Below are 16142 nucleotides of genomic sequence, written 5' to 3'. Positions count from 1 at the left end.
CAGGATTAACCTCAGAAATTCCAGGACTTATATGTTTTAAGTAGTGTCTAAATTGGAAATTGCTGTGGCATTAAGAATTAGCCTTGACAGCCACAGTGATGAACACTGTGATATACTACTCAGTGATATGCTTATGATATTTTACGTAACTCAAGTAGTTTATACATGTTACTCCACTCAAACTTCACAGCCAATCTGTGCTATCAAATTAATAATGATTTTTATATAATATAGGTGTTATCTGGATCAAATGAAATAATCTCCAAATATATCTTATATAATCCAATTAAGTCAACATTGAGTAAATGTTAATAATTATCCTCGTTGCTACTATATTTATTAATTAAATTGAACAAATATAATTTACAGAAGGAATTCATAGATGAGTGTAGAAAGGTTGTGCAAGGCACCACAGAAAATTAATGGAATTGTTTTCTTTCTATGAAATGAATTTGTCTTAATTTTTCATAATAAATGTTTTGCTGTCTCACCATAATTGGGGAACCTAGGAAAATATATTCAATATTCAGATGTATTAATTTATTTCATTCTTCTTTCTTAAATGTTAGCTTCCTAGTCTTTTTTCTTTCTTTCTTTCTTTCTTTTTTTTTTTTTTTTTTTTTTTTTTTTTTTTTTGAGATGTAGTTTCACTTATGTCACCCAGGCTAGAGTGCAATGGTGCGATCTCAGCTCACTGCAACCTCTAGCTCCAGGTTCAAGGGATTCTACTGCCTCAGCCTCCTGAATAGCTGGGATTATAGGCACCCGCAACCATACCAGCTAATTTTTGTTTTTTCAGTAGACACAGGGTTTCACCATATTGGCCAGGCTGGTCTCAAACTTCTGACCTCAGGTGATCCACCCACCTCGGCCACCCAAAATGCTGGGATTACAGGTGTGAGCCACCACGCCTGGACCCTAGTCATTTAAAATTAAGAAAAATACTTATCCAAGCAAACCTATGTCATGTCTACTAAAGGAAACTAAATAGTTTTGTGTCTATATATGTGAAAACTTTATTTTTCCTACCAAGTTTTGATTGATTTTTGCTTTGAATACAGTCTTATTTTTGCTGTATGATTGTGGCTGGAATACAGGCAAAATAACTTTGTCATTTTTTGTCTTTTATTCTTGCCTCATTTCCTTAACTGTCAACCAGTTCTCTTCATTTTTCAGATAATTCCATAAAGATAACAACCTCCCTTTGTATAATGAATTGCAGTATTTAATAAATAGCGTGCATAATCAGAGTTGTTAAGTCACCAAGAGTTACTTCTAATTGTAGAACTGGCCTATCACATCATGGGTTTTATGAACTGTCAGCTCAATACAGGTTTTACAGCCATTTGCTTCATTTAACATGTCATATCAGCCACCATTTATTTTTGGAAACTTTGAATTTGTAAGCCACGATTACCTTGTGTTTAATTATTAGTATATAATTGTTAAGAATACCATTTAGGAACTCCTGTAGTAGATTATTCACATTTTTTTCTTTATATAACTTTTTATTAATATCTTTGATCTGCATTAGAAAATAAGCAGAAGAATTTTATCATAATTCTTTTAAAATAATATAAAGAGTGCTAGTTATGGACAGGCAATGAATTAGAAATGAACAATACAGGACTTACTCATTATTAACGTGGATAAAGCCTGAGTTACATGATCCCTTCAATTTTGTGTATATGTGCTTTTTCATGCATGGATATCTGTGAATATACATATACATATGTATATTTTTAGAGAATTTTAACTTTTGAACAAGTCTTCACTCAATTATTGCTGGTGGTTTGAGGAAGGTTGTCATTCTTTTTAACCTATCCTTTTTTCTTCGCAGTTAAAACTGTCAGTTAGTTGTCACATTTTACATATTTGTGGGTAGGGAATCAGTGTCTATATATTTAGATTGAACTCAGTACAGACAGCCTCATTCTGTATCATAATCAGTGATTTGAAAATTTTGAGAAGTCACAATTATAATGGATTGGTAGAGCTTTACTGCCAGCCCCTTCAAGATTTTCATCCTCCAACTGCAGAACCAGTAAATTATTACTAATAGAAATGAGAAAGAAAATATACATGCTGATAGCTACACAGGTTGTGAATAGTAAATTAGTATGTCATTTATTTTAGGTATTCAATGTTGCATAGCCATACAATAACTATGTAGCTTCTTTGTTTCTTCATAGGTTTCGAAAGAGTCTACAAATGTTGTCTCCTTAATCCTTGCAACTTACCTGAGTCATTGATTCAGTAAAACATTCAATGGCACATGTTTGTTGTTAGGGTCAAAAGAGAGAATCCATCTAAAGGCCTCATGGACATTGCAAACCATGTAAGTCATCAATTATGTAACTACTGCTGCTGTTTCTTCACCTCCTTGTAGTGATACTGTAGTGAAAATAAGAGCATGTTCAATAAACACCTTTTATTAGGTCAGATTGGAGGACATATAGCAGCAAAATGAATTTCTTCCTATTTTCTGAGGTTAATGTGAATGATTTCTGTGAGGTTAACACTGCATAGCAGTCTTTTTTGTTTTTGTTTTTGTTTTGTTTTGTTTTGTTTTTTTTTTTGAGACGGAGTCTCGCTCTGTCGCCCAGGCTGGAGTACAGTGGCCGGATCTCAGCTCACTGCAAGCTCTGCCTCCCGGGTTTACGCCATTCTCCTGCCTCAGCCTCCCGAGTAGCTGGGACTACAGGCGCCCGCCACCTCGCCCGGCTAGTTTTTTGTATTTTTTAGTAGAGACGGGGTTTCACCGTGTTCGCCAGGATGGTCTCGATCTCCTGACCTCGTGATCCGCCTGTCTCGGCCTCCCAAAGTGCTGGGATTACAGGCTTGAGCCACCGCGCCCGGCCAGCAGTCTTAATCTTGTTCCATGATCACGTGATTATCTGTGATTACTATGCTTATCTGTGCATTTCTGGGTTTTTTTCCATTTCCGAATGTATGTTCTACACATGTCCTCGATCACCATGACAAATCAGAACATTAGGATCCTGTCTCTTTGGTACCAATTTGTTGTGGGTATGAAATGTGGAAATCCGTATGAAAATCTGAACTACATACCTGCCAGGCATGTAATCATTCAGCAAATTTTCCTGTTAGCACTACTGCTGGCAGTACTAGTGCTATAACTAATGGTATCAGTCTTAGTAACCCTGCTATTATATTACTACTAAGAAGAGTAACATCAGTTATCACTCATAGGATTTCATTGGTGGTTTTTCATATACATATTGTAATGTGTTTTGCTTTGTTCTGCTTTATTGTTCAGTTTACATATTTTTCTAGAATACCCTGTGGCTATCTATGCCACAGAGATAATTTATTTGCAGTGCAAGCATTGAACCCACTGCAAACACAGGTAAGGGGAGGTTAATGGTTGAAAATGACAGACTCTTGATTTTACTCATCCATGATTGCAAATTATAAAATATTACATCCTTATTTCCTTATTTTAATTTGGTATAATTATTGCACAGAAATAGTGAATAGGACATCCCCACCTGGTTCCTGATCTTAGGAGTCAAGCATAAGAACATTAACAATTAAGCCTTAATTTAGCTGTGGTTTTTCATAGATGCCATTCAAGCAATTGAGGATATACTCTGTGCTATACCTGATTTGTTATTATTTTTCAGATATGGATGTTAGATTTAGTCACACATCTCTCTGCATCTAGTGAAATGATCTCCTTTTTTCCAGTTTAATCTGTTAATATTGAAAATTGCCAGGCTTTGCCTGGGTTCCCATTCTCTGCACTGGAGTCGATATTCTCTCTCTGAGAAGTTGGCAGGACTTCCAGATGGACTGTTCTAATGTGTCTCTTCTCTCACAGATCACTCTACAGTGTCTGAAAGACAAGCTTTTCTGTATATATCTGGTTTTTATGTTGTTTTAGACACCAGATAAATTTGATCCCTGTTCCTTCATCTGATATGGAAACTGTAGTCTCCACTTACCAAATGGTAGAAGCCTGGAAATCCTTCGACATATAGAGGCTTATGTACAAGAAACTCATAACTTTTACATATTATCTATTCCTCACCACCTTACCTCTGATATGGCTCATTATTTTTGAGACCATTCCAGTTGTATGATTACACGACTAGGATTTTAAAATAGTTTTCAGTAAAGCATTGCACCACCTAATTCATCTGGTAAGGGCTTTAAGTCATTAGCAATCCTGAAGTCTCATCTTGGAAGGGTTTGTATTTTCCAAGAACTGAGTACACGGTTGGACACTTCTACAAATCCATCTTTCTTTTTTGATAAGATCCTTATTTTTCTGAGATTGATTGATGGTTAATGCTGACAGTTTGTGAAGGTACTTAGTGTAGTATCTCTTTGTTTTCTCCCAATCTTACAAATCTAGTGGTTTTAATGTTTTAATCAATCTAGCTAGACAGTGATATCTCCATTTTTAATGCATTGCTGTATTAAAGAAATTCTCATTCCACATCATCACAGTCAGTAATTTCCAAGTGAGGCACTTAGGAGAACTCTGCCTTCGCATCATAAGTCTGAAAGTACCTGCTGCCAGCTGGTCCTGGATTGCTCTCTCATGCATCAGAATTAACAAGATCTTGGGACTGTTTGGTGTAAAGAAAGACAGTTAATAGCACTGGTGAACTATAGATAATAGAACTACCCACATACTTATCTCATAGACGGTTAAGTATGTTGTAAATAGGAAATTTCATAGGTATTTTTTCTTCTCTAGATATGCCCTCTATGTCGCATAAACGTAGTACCTGTTGTGTTGTTATATTTGAGGATCCAAGCGTATCTTCACATGTTTTCTCATTAATCTTCAAGACAAATCTGTGTCAGTATGTAAAAGATTGTGAGGATATGTGAGAAGATTCACATAAAATTCCCAAGTACATTGATGTGGTGTAAGTGAGCATTTCAGAAATATAAATTATTGTTGTTGCTCTTGTCCTTTTATTTGTATTTACTTTTATTTTTTCACATAAGTTATGAAATAAGGCAATGAAATATAATGAGATATACAGTAGTCTCTGACTCCATGCCAACTGGTGTATCCAGTGCTTGTTCTTGCATGGTAAACGGCCTATCATCATCTGTGTGAGTCAATCCTAAGGCCAATGGAAGAAATAAATACTGGCACAGCTGGGTCAAAATAGGAATCGTTTTTCAGATGTTTGCCCTCACAGCTTTTCTAGACCACTAAGGGTCCCAGATATTGGGCATATTTCTTCTCTGCTGCTCCATATCAACAATTATATTTGTTTCGGTGAAGAAAGGATATGAAACTTTGCTACATTTGTGTCCCACTTTGTAGCAGGATAATAGGTGAATGGTCACATAGGTTTTAGTAATTTCAGGTGGGAGTGAGAGCAAGGTTCCAATCATGGCCAGGAGAACTGGATTGGGCATCTCCCCACATACTGTCTTACAACCTCCCTCTGATTCAGATTATTTCAGGGAAAATCAGAGCACAAAAGGCTTGTAGTAAAATTCAAAAGTTATGAGTTAAAAGTGTAGTTTCCTCTCAAAGGATGGATGAAGAAAATAAGTTTCTCTCTTTCACATCTCTAATGTACTTTAGCTTCACGTAGGAATTTTTGCAATTCTTGTCATTTTTATTCTATGTATTTGGAATGAAGGAATATATGGAGAAAATAAGGATGTGGTAGGTGTATTGGAGGGTTTTTTTGTAAACTTTAGGGAGATCAAACCACGTGAAATGCTACATATATAAAAACTTCCATTTTTACAAGTGAGAGAAGATAAAGATACTTCTTAAGAAAAGGAAACATGTCCAAGCTTATTCTCTCCTGCTCCTGTCAATCATCTAGGTAAACATGGAGAAGATTAGTGGGTCTCCACTTAAGGAGGGATGCAGTTTGGAGACCAGTGGGATGGACATTCTCTAGGACTTATGAATCAGATTGTTCAGACATCATGTTCTATTGAGGGGAATGATGAAACCCGCAGGGGACAATGGTGGGGGATAGGGCAGCACTTCCATAATCAGCCATGCTGTGTGCAATGCCCTACTCAGAAAGGTGCTATTTATGTAGATTATATGTCACGGACTCCTTTCTGGGTAGAGTAAGGCTCACCATGTATATATTTGTGGGGGCCTTTGGACCTGTGTTGGGGTAGAGCTGCAAGGGCCTCAAGCTGCCTTCCCTGATAACAGGAGAACCTAGCTGGCCATGTGGACCTCAGGCATCCTCAAGATGATTTCAATGGTGCATTCCTACCAATGCAAACACCTACAGGTTATAGAAGAGAAAGATGAGATGAAGATCATTCCTAATAAAGTAATAAAAAATGGTAACAAGCTTGTTCTCGCCTGGTCCTGGGAATCACTGGGTAAACATAGAGCAAGTGAGAGGGTTCTCACTGAGGCAGGCATGAAAGTTGGTGGGTAGTGGGCTGGACATTCTCTAAGACTTCATAATAAGTAAGTTCCAGATTCAGACATCCTGCTGTGTTGAAGGGAGTGATGAAAGATGCAGGGGACAATGGTGGGGGATGGGGCAGCCCCTCCACAATCAGCCATGCTGTGGGCAGTGCTCTACTTAGAAAGGTGCCAGTCACTTATATTACATGTCACTGTGTCCTTTCTGCGTAGAGTAAGGCTCACTAAGTACAAGTTTGTGGTGGCCTTCGGACAGGTAATGAGGTGGAGCGGCAGGAGTTGTCTTTAATAATGCCAGGAGATCCTAGCTGGTCACCCGAACCTCAGGCATCCTCAAGACGTGAACACCTGTATGTTAGAGAAGAGAGAGATCGAAGACACGAAGTTACTTCCTAATAGAAGAACAGAAAATGGAACACGTTTGTTCTCTCCTGCTCCTGGGTATGATCTGGGCAAACACTGAGCAGGTGAGAGTACTTTTACTGAATGAGATATGCAAATTGGAGGGCAGTGAGCTGGAAATTCTCTAAGAGTGATGAATAAATAAGATCAGGGTTCAGTCATTCTGTTGTGTTTAGGAGAGTGATGAAAGCTGCCGGGAGTAACCATGCGAAACTGGGCAACACCTCCCTATTCAGCCATAATGTATGCAGTGCCTTTTCTAGAACGGTTCCAGTCATTTGGATTATATGTAACTGGTTCCTCTCTGGGTGGAGTAATATCACCAAACACAACTTTTGGGTGGCCTTTGGACCCCTGATGCAGTGGAGTGTCAGGGGCCTTCAACTGCCTTCTCGAATGCCAGAAGATCCCAGTTGGTCATGTGGACCTCAGGCATCAAGATGATTTCGATGGTGCATACCTAACAGTATGAGCACTTATGTGTTAAAGAAGCAAAGGATAAAAGATGAATATATGTTTTGTAGAAGAGGAGAAATCGGGGAAAAGTATGTTCACTACTGGTCTTGGTAATTATCTGGGTAAACAAAGCAGATGAGAGGGTGCTCACTGAAGGAGGCATGCAAGCTGAAGGGCAATGAGCTGGGTATTCTTTGGGACTTGTGAATAAGTTAAGTTCAGGGTTCAGGCAACCTGCTGTGTTGAGGCGAGTGGTGAAAGCTGTAGGGTATAACTGTGCGACATGGGGTAGCAACTCCACAATCAGCCATACTGTGTGCAGTGCTCTACCCAGAAATGTGCCAGTTGCCCAGATTTTATGTCACTAGTTCCTTTCCAGGTAGAGTGAGGCACACCAAGTATAAGTTTATAGTGGCCTTTGGACCCATGATGAGGTAGAGTTGCAAAAGCCTTGCGGTACCTTCCCTGATACTAGCAGATCTTAGTTGACCATGTGGACCTCAGGCATCCTCAAGGTAAGTTAGATGGTCTGTCCCTAACCACATGAACACCTACAGGTTATAGATCAGAAAGGCAAGATGAAGGCAATTCCCACTAGAAAAAATAGAAAATGGGAACAAACTTGCTCTCTTCTGGTCCTGGCAATCATCCAGATAAACATAGAATAGGTGAGAGATTCCTCACTTAGGGAGGCATGTACCTTGGAGGGCAGTGGGCTAGATGTTATCTAGGACAGACAAACCAGTTCAGGGTTCAGGTATAATGCTGTGCTCAGAGGAGTGATGGAAGCTACAGCGTGAGAACATACAAGATTGGGCAGCACCACCACAATTAGCCATGTTGTGGGCAGTGCCCTACTCAAAAAGCTGTCAGTCACTTATATTACATGTGACTGACACCTCTTTGGATGAAGGAAGTCTCACTAAGTACAGTTTTGTGGTGGCCCTCAAACTGGTGAGGGGGTAGACCTGCAAGCAACTTGAGCTGCCTTCACTGATCCCAGGAGAGCCTTGGAAACCACCTGGAACACAGGCATCAAGATGATCATCAAGATGATCATTTCTAACAATGTGAGCACCTACAGGTTAGAGAAAGCAATGACAAAAGAGATAAAGTTACTTCCTAAAAGGAGAAAACAGGAACAATCTTTTTCTCTTCTTGTCTTGGCCATCATCCAGGTAAACATAAATCGGGTGAGAGGGTCCTCAATGAGGCAGGCATGCCAAGTTGGAGGGCAGTGGGCTGGAAATTCTCTAGGAATTAAGAATAAGTTCAGGGTTCAGGCATCCTGCTGTGTTGAGCGGGGTGATGAAAGCTGCAGTGCACGATGGTGGGTGATGGGCCAGCACCTCTACAATCAGTCATGCTGTGGGCAATGCCCTACTTGGAAAGGCACCAGTTATTTAGATTACATGTAACTGTTCCCTTTCTGAGTAGAGTAAGGCTTACCAAGTACAAGTTCATGGTGGCCTTCAGACAGGTGATGCAGTAGAGTTGCTGGAGGCTTTACTTGTCTTCAGTGATGCCAGGAGATCCTAGCTGGCCAATTGAACCTCAGATGTTCTCAAGATGATTTCAATGATGTATTTCTAACAATGGAAATACCTATTTTTTAGAGAATAGAAAGATAGAAGACATGAAGATACTTCCTAATAGAAGAACAGAAAACAAGCTTGTTCTCTCGTGGTCCTGGCAACCATGTGAGTAAAGAGTAAATATGGAGGGCAGTGGGCTGGACATTCTGCTGGACAGGGGTTGACCTTGCAAGATGGGGCAGCACCTCCACTATTAGATATGTTGTGTGCAATGCCCTACTTAGAGATGTGCCAGTTTCCTAGATTATACGTCACTGATTTCTTTCTTGGTAGTGTAAGGTTCAGCAAGTGTAAGCTTGTAGTGGCCTTTGGACCCATGATAGGGTGGAGTTTCAAGAGCCTTGAGGTACCTTTACTGATACCAGGAGACCTTAGTTGGCCATGTGGACCTCAGGCATCCTCAGGATATTCTAAATCGTCTGTCCCTAACAACATGAACACATGCAGGTTATAGATGAGAAACACAAGATGAAGATAATTCCTGCTAGAAAAATAGAAAATGGGATCAATCTTGCTTTATCCTGGTCTTGGCAATCACACAGGTAAACATAGAGTAGGTGAAGGGTTCCTCATTTAGGGAGGCATGTACACTGGAGGGCAGTAGGCTAAACATTATTCTGGAACTGTTGAATAAATAAGTTCAGGGTTCAGGCATCATGCTGTGCTCAGAGGAGTGATGGAAGCTACAGGGGGAGAACCATGCAAGATGGGACAGGACCTCCACAGTTAACCATATTGTGGGCAGTGCCCTACTCAAAAACGTGTTGGTCACTTAGATTACATGTTTCCAGCTCCTTTCTGGGTAGAGCAAGACTCTTCGGGTACAATTTTATGGTGCCCTTCAGATTGGTGAGGAGACAGACCTGCAAGCACCTTCAACTGCCCTCATTGATCCCAGGAGAGATTTGGAAGCCACCTGGAACTCAGAGATCCTCAAGATGATTTTGACGGTCCATTTCTAACCATGTGAGCACCTACAGGTTAGAGAAGGTAATAATACAAGAGATAAAGATACTTCCTAAAAGAAGACAAAACGGGAACAAGATTTTTTTCTTCTCATCTTGGCTATCATCCAGGTAAACATAAATCAGGTGAGAAGGTCCTCATCGAGCCAAGCAAGCCAGGTTGGAGGGCAGTGGGCTGGAAATTCTCTAGCACTTAATAATTATGTTCAGGGTTCAGGCATCCTGCTGTGTTGAGGGGAGTGATGAAAGCTGCAGTACATGATGTTGGGTGATGGGGCAACACCTCCACAATCTGTCGTGCTATGGGCAGTGCTCTCTTCAGAAAGGTGCCAGTCACTTAGATTGCATGTCACTGTTTCCTTTCTGAGTGGAGTAAGGCTTACCAAGTACAAGTGTGTGGTGGTCTTCAGAGAGGTGACGAGGTGGAGTTGCTGGAGACTTAAGTTGTCTTCAGTGATGCCAGGAGATCCTAGCTGGCCACCTGAACCTCAGACATCCTCTAGATGATTTCAATGGTTCATTCCTAACAATGAGAATGCCTATATGATAGAGAAGAGAAGGATAGAAGACATGAGGATACTTCCTAATAGAAGAACAGAAAAACAAGCTTGTTCTCTCGTGGTCCTGGCAACCATCTGGGTAAACATGAAGCCAAGCGAGAGTGCTCTCAATGAGGGAAACATACATGATGGAGGGCAGTGGGCTGGACATTCTCTAGGATGGGGATTCACATTGCACGATGGAGCAGCACCTCCCCATTCATCCATAATATGTTCCAGAAAGGTGCCAGTCACTTAGATTATATGTAACTGGTTCCTCTCTGAGTGGATTAAGGCTTCCCAAGTACAAGTATATAGTGCCTATGGATCCCTGATGTGGAGTTGCAAGGGCCTTGAGCTGCCTTCCCTGATGCCAGGAGATCCTAGTTGGGCACGTGGACCTCAGGCATCCTCAAGATAATTTTACTGGTGCATTCCTAACAATGTGGAGTCCATCATGTTAGAGAAGAAAGTGATAGAAGAGATGAAGATACTTCTTAGTTGAAGAATAGAAAATGGGAACAAGCTTGTTTTCTCCTGGTCTTGGCAATCATCCAAATAAACATAGCGCAGGTGAGAGGACACTCACTGAGGGAGACATGCAAGGTGGGGGCTTGTGGGCTGGGCATTAATTTGAACTGGTGAATAAATAAGTTCAGGATTCAGGCATCATGCTGTGCTCAGAGGAGTGATGAAAGCTGCAGGGTATGAAAATGCAAGATAGGGCACCACTTCCCCTTTTGACTACGCTGTGTTCAGGGCTATTCCCAGAAAGGTGCCTGATATGGTTTGGCTGTGTCCCCACCCAAATCTCATCTTGAATCGTAGTTTCCGTAATCCCTATGTGTCATAGGAGGGACCCGGTGGGAGATAATTGAATCATGGGGGCAGTTACTCCCATGCTGCTGATCTCATGATAGTGAGTTCTCACGAGATCTGATAGTTTTATAAGGGGATTTCACCCACTTTGCTCAACACTTCTCATTCCTGCTACCATGTGAAGAAGGACGTGTTTGCTTCCCTTTCCACCATAATTGCAAGTTTCCTGAGGCTTCCCCAGCCATGGTGAACTGTGAGTCAATTAAACCTCTTTTTTATATATAAATTACCCAGTCTTTGGTATGTCTTTATTAGCAGCGTGACAATTGACTAAAAGAGTGCCAGTAACTTAGATTACATGTAACTGTTTTCTTCTCTGAGCGGAATAAGAGTCACAAAGTACAAGTTTGTGGTGGCCCTCAGACTGGTGAGGGTATAGAGTTGCAGGCACCTTGAGATGTCCTCATTGATCTCAGGAGATCCTTGGTGGTTAGACCTCAATCATCCTCAAGATAAGTTTCATGGTCGTTTGCTACAATATGAACACCTACAGGATAGAGAAGATAAAGATAGAAGAGATAAATATATTTCCCAAAAGAAGAAGCGAAATCAGGAACAACTTGTTCTCTCCTGGTCCTGGAAATCATCCACATAAACATAGAGCAGGTGAGAGGGTCCTCAATGTGGCATACATGCAAGTTGGAGGGTAGTGGACTTGGACATTCTCTAGGACTAATGAATAAGTTCAGGGTTCAGGCATCATGCTATGCTCAGAGGAGTGATGAAAGCTACAGGGAGAGAACATGCAAGATGGGCAGCACCTCCACAATTAGCCATGCTGTGGGAAGTTCCCTACTCAGAAATGTGCCAGTCACTTAGATTACATGTCACTGGGTCCTTTCTGGGTAGAGTAAATACAAGTTTGTGATAGCCTTCAGACTGGTGATGGATGTGGAACTGTAATCAGCCTTGAATTGCCTTTCTTAGACCCAGCAGAGTCCTGAGAGCCATCTGGACCTAAGGTATCCTCAAGAGCTTGAGGCTCTAAGGGTAGCCATTGGACCACTGGGGGTTAATCTCAACTGAAAGAAAATAATTTCCCTAAATGACCTTCTTCCTCTTCTAATAACAGAATTAGATGACTAATCCAGATTTGGGGTTTTGCAGGAAAAATTTCCATCTTTCCTTTTAGATATCTGGAAAGGATATGATAAGTTTTTGCCTAGCTATTGTATTTGGGGATTTCACTGAAAAATGTTTTTTAATTTATAATCATTGTGCTTTTTGAGCGATTTTTGTTTTGGACAACAATTGTACTAATTGTTGCTTACTTTTTTCCCATCCACCTCACTTCTTGACACTAAGAACCACTGTAGTTGTATAATGACACCTGTGGCTTTAGTTTATTCAGAGAACTGAGCTCTAACATAATGATTTGAAAAACCTTCATATCCTCATTCTGGTTTGCTGCAAGCTTTCTGAGGTACTAATTTCTGGAGAAATTTGGAAATGAGAAAAGGGCAGTTTAACTAATGTTAAGAATTTCTTTTTTTTTTTTTTTTTTTTTTTTTTTTTTTTTTTTTTTGAGATGGAGTCTCGCTCTGTCACCCAGGCTAGAGTGCTGTGGCCGGATCTCAGCTCAGCTCACTGCAAGCTCCGCCTCCCGGGTTCACGCCATTCTCCTGTCTCAGCCTCCCGGGTAGCTGGGACTACAGGCGCCGCCACGTCGCCCAGCTAGTTTTTTGTAGTTTTTAGTAGAGACGGGGTTTTCACCGTGTTAGCCAGGATGGTCTCGATCTCCTGACCTCGTGATCCGCCCGTCTCGGCCTCCCAAAGTGCTGGGATTACAGGCTTGAGCCACCGCGCCCGGCCAAGAATTTCTAAAAGTGTTATACATTAGCACTAAGGTAAGTAGATTGTAAATAGCAATACATCTTGTGATCTTTAAATATATTTGGTAGAAGTGTTGCGGTAATATGATTGCATTTGCATTTTTGCAAATGTTCAGTTTCCAAATTTATTTTTACATGCTACCTCATTTAGTCATAACAAATTTGAGATATGCAATTATTAAGATTTTGGTCTGTACATATTTTTTGTGATGATGATGATCAAATGAGAAAATACACATGAAATTCCACAGTAATTACCTCCTAATTGTGCATTCAGCAAGTGTGACTTATAATTAATATTGCTCCTACTACCAACACTACCATTAAAGCTACTACTACTATCACTACTACTATTAATACTACTAGTAATATGTTTGTTAGCACAAATAACACTTGAAATGGTCACCTTTTAATAGGATAGAATTCTTGGTAATTGTATCAGCTGTAGGACTTGGTAATAGCACAGACGACACAATTTTGCTACTACATGTATTTTTCTATTGATTTTTATGGGTATTTTTAAAATTTGCTGCAAATTGAGTGAAGTGAAGAAATAAATTTATAATTTTATAATATCCCACAAGAAACATGCTTCCTTAGAGCAGATTTTTAACCAATTCCATATGCTTAATGTTTAACACACAGCTTTATTTGTCATGTCACAAGAATATATAGAAATTCATGTTCAACTGTAATTTCCAGGGTGTGGTGATTCATTTTTGTTTCATATACTTGTTGAATATGTATTGTCTTTATTTTTTAATTTACTTGTTCTATGTGACATTTTACATATATCCCTGCTTAGATAGACATGTTTGTTTTCATTCAATTGAAGTCTTGAAGTTCTAAGAAGATACACTGGGGAATGCAGAGGTTAATGGCTTCTAATAGTTCAGCTGCAATTTCAAATTATACTGCAGGGTTTCATCAGCTCATTCAGTTGCTTTGAACTCACAATCTCTTTGTCATACATGATGATACTGTTTGAATAATTGCTTTTTATGGTGACTATACAGTTTGGTTCCTAGTATTCCAAAAATTCATTATCCCCTTTTATAAGGTCACTCTGTTGAATTTCACTAGTTCGGGAATATGTGTGATGTTGTGAATTCAAAGTTGTAAAATAAGCAACGTTCTGTTTGCATCACATGGAACAAGGTTGCTTCAAGTTGATATGGTTGAGTCTCCTAATCACCTAGATCCCAGACACCCTAGCATGAATGAAATTAATTTTTACTTAAATGCAGGGCTTCATTTGCTTGTGAGGAATTTGCCTATACAGCAATGGATATAAGTGGTATGTTAATATAATCACTAATGTGTCTGTCAGCATCTAGGTTACAAAAAAAATTAACATATAACATAAAAAAATGCCTATATTAATACCAAGTCTATCATCTATAGATACTAACAATTTTATATGACCTAGTATATTGAAGATGAATTTAATCCTTGAATATAAGTACCCAGACTGGCAGATAAGTTAGCATCAAGTCATTATTAATGCTTAATAATTATGGCTACTCAATTAAAATTGATAATCATTTTCATACAGGTGGGAAGCACTGGTGAGAGTGTGGTTAAGAGGCTTAGTTGTGACCTCAGAGAAAGAATTTGGGATATTAATTTTTTAAATTAGTTTTTAATTGTAAATTTAGTTCTTCCTTACAATAACCAGTGAATCCAAGATATATATACAGATGAATTTTTATATTCTATATATATTTTTAACAGCTTTCACTTAATGGTACCTTAATATTCAAATCCAATTTCTCATTTTAAACAAACATGTATGTGATGCTTAATTGTATGTGTCAACTTGGCTAAGCTATGATGCCGGTTTTGATCAAATACCAGTCATGTTGCTGTGAAGGTACATTTTAGGTGAGATTAATATTTAAATAAGTAGACTTCAAATAAAGCAGATTATCATTTAAATACAGATGGGCCTCATCCAGTGAGTTGAAGGCCTTAAGAGGAAAAATCTGAGGTCCCCAAAGGAAGAAGGAATTCTACTACCAGGCTGCCTTTTGGACTTGAATTGCCAAATCAAGCCTTCTGTGGTCTTCAGCCTGCCAACCTTTTCTGTAGAAACTGAACTTGCTAGCTCCCACAATTTTGTGAGCCAGTTCCTTAGAATAAGCCCCTTGTCTCTCTAAGTCTCTCTCTCTTTCTCTCCCCTCCCCTCTCCTTCGCCGCTTTCCCTCTCTCTTTCTTTCCACCTTCTCTCTTCATACACGCACAACTGATTGGTTCTGTTTTCTGAAACCATAGTGTAATATCTACACTAAGTCACTATAAGAGAAGCTGATATGTGTAATATGCCTTCATTGTCCAACAAATGGGAACATTCACTGAGTTCTGCATGATATGAAATATGTCTACATATATATCATATCATAATGGATGTGAAAAAATGGACATCTTTCCTCATGAATTGCTTTTTCTAACTTATGTTTCAAAATTTTACTACTTAATGGGGTCTAATTTAGGGTTAGTGATATAAACTAAGGATAGATATTTTTAACTATTTATATGTTTTCCCATATATCATGGAAACACATAATTCTTTCCTAGCAATCTTTTTGAGTTTTTTGGGAAGTCACTCCATGACTTAATCCATTCTTCCTTCTATAAACAAATACCATACACCAGGAAGTTTATAAACAGATATCTATTTCTTATGGTTCTAGAGTCTGGGAAGTCCAGGATCAAGACACCAGCAGATCTGTTGTCTGTCAAGAGCCCATCTTCTTGCTGTAACTTCATATGGCAGAAGGGACAAGGCTGTTCTCTGGGGCTTCTTTTATAAGGGCACTTATCCTATTCATGCAGGGTCCACCTTTATGACCCAATAATTTGCCTAATAACTCCACCTCTTAATGCCATCACATTGGTTCTTAAGTATCAACACACGAATTGTATTTATATATTTTAAAAATCCTACCATTTACAACAATATGGATAAACCTGGAGGAAATCATGCTATGTGAAATAAACCACCTACAGAAAAATACTGCAAGATGTAATTTATATATAGAATCTTTAAAAAGTCAAATATATAGACACAA

Source organism: Rhinopithecus roxellana, chromosome 7 (assembly GCF_007565055.1).
Source record: "Rhinopithecus roxellana isolate Shanxi Qingling chromosome 7, ASM756505v1, whole genome shotgun sequence".
Taxonomy (NCBI): domain Eukaryota; kingdom Metazoa; phylum Chordata; class Mammalia; order Primates; family Cercopithecidae; genus Rhinopithecus; species Rhinopithecus roxellana.
Note: the sequence above shows the minus strand (reverse complement) of the source record.